The sequence below is a fragment of the Carcharhinus amblyrhynchos genome, chromosome 15 (assembly GCF_965287045.1).
Source record: "Carcharhinus amblyrhynchos chromosome 15, sCarAmb.v2.hapA, whole genome shotgun sequence".
NCBI lineage: Eukaryota > Metazoa > Chordata > Chondrichthyes > Carcharhiniformes > Carcharhinidae > Carcharhinus > Carcharhinus amblyrhynchos.
Genome location: NC_137338.1, coordinates 59653922 through 59655799, shown reverse-complemented (window position 1 = coordinate 59655799; position 1878 = coordinate 59653922). Strand labels below are relative to the sequence as shown.

General features: G+C 42.2%; 1 non-coding gene across 1 annotated transcript; it reads left to right on the top strand.

Moving 5' to 3' along the window:
• The first annotated feature begins 1032 nt into the window (after window positions 1-1032).
• trnae-cuc (transfer RNA glutamic acid (anticodon CUC)) lies at window positions 1033-1104 on the top strand. Its single transcript has one exon. It is a non-coding gene; the product is annotated as a tRNA-Glu (tRNA).
• Window positions 1105-1878: the final 774 nt, after the last annotated feature.

Genomic DNA, 1878 nt, shown 5'->3' with positions numbered 1-1878 from the left:
AAACCCTTTTTCACAGCCACTATCCTAATGCATTTTTGCTGTTCCTTAAAAATGACCTGAGTTGATCGTGGTTATTTTTAGTCTAGTGCTACTTACTTTGATTTAATTAACATTCTCCAGATTAAAGCTCAGTGAAGAGTAGTAATGTGCTGCAAGTTGAGAAAGCCACTGAATGCTCTATATGACGGTTTTGCAAAAGTTCAAAGATTACACAAGCTAATATTCAGAGTCGTATGATTCTAGAATTTCTTGACATTCCCTAGAAAATCTTTCCTCTGACTGATTTATATGCAGCCGTCTTGGAGAGAAGATCATAAAACGCTGGGGTCTTTATCAATCACAAGTTACACAATTGAGTCACTCATGGTTAAAAAGACTTTATATGACAAAACTCAATCATACGGTTCCTGACCTCCAGAAATAAAAAAGTGCCCATTCCACAGAAATAACGTTGTATTGAAGCCATGAATAATGACAAGTATTCCAATTTCTTTTGGAGCTGTGATTCAGCTCAGAGTGTGTCATGTTAAAAGGAGTAAATCCTAATTCAGGGTAAATAGCATTGGCCTATATTGCTTTTCCACGGTTTTGCTAATGGGAATTGTTTGTCTCATGTACACCTTCTGATGTCTATAGCTTTCCAGTTCCAGTCTAAATATGAAAGTGATTTACTAATCAGAATAATGGATCAGATTCACTACATCATATAATTGACCCTTTATCCATATTGATAAAATGCAGAATCTTACGAATATGAGTGCAGCTCCACCATCCCGGACAAAGCAGCCGATTTGATTGGCGATCCTTCCACCAACGTTCATTCCCTCCACCACCAATGTACAGCAACAGCAGTGTCGACCATCAACAAAGTGTACTTCAGGAACTTACCAAGGTTCCTTGAACAACATCTTCCAAACCCATAACCATTGCCATCTAGAAGGACAAGGGCAGCAGATACATGAAAACATGACCAGCTGGAAGTTCTGTTCCATGCCACTCAGCATCCTGACCTGGAAATATATCACTGTTTCTTCCCTGGTGGTCTAGTGGTTAGGATTCGGTGCTCTCACCGCTGTGGCCCGGGTTCGATTCTCGGTCAGGGAACGACACATTGGGCGGCGTGGTAGCACAATTGTTAGCACTGCTGCTTCACAGCTCCAGGGACCTTGGTTCAATTCTGGGCTTGAGTCACTGTCTGTGTGGAGTTTGCACATTCTCCTCGTGTCTGCATGGGTTTCCTCCGGGTGCTCCGGTTTCCTCCCACAGTCCAAAGATGTGTGGGTTAGGTTGATCGGCCATGCTAGAATTGCCCTTAGTGTCCTGTGGTGCATAGGTTAAAGGAATCAATGGGTAACTATGTAGGGATATGGGGGTAGGGCCTGGGTGGGATTGTTGTTGGTGCAGACTCAGTGGGCCGAATGGCCTCTTTCTGTGCTGTAGGGTTTCTATGATGATTTCTATGATGATTTCACTGTCACTGGGGCAAAATCCTGAAACTTCCTGCTTAACAACATGATGGGTGTATCTACACTATATGGACTGCAGCAGTTCAAGAAGGCAACTCATCACTACCTTCACAATGGCAATTGGGGACGGGCAATAAATGCTGGCCAAGCTAACAACACCCACATCCATGAATGAATAGGAAAGGTATATATAATAATGCTATAGGATCTCCAATGTATTGTTTACTCACCTAACCAAAACCAAGGCTTGGAGTGGGGCTCCAGAAACCAAGTGAACATCTTTAATAACACAAGATGGAAGAATCAGCTAGAAGGCTAGGATTTCACTGAGTTCTGCATGCATTAAGGCCCATAATGTTGCATATGAGGAAAAGGCACATTTTCTTATGATAAAATTAAAAGATCTTCCTTT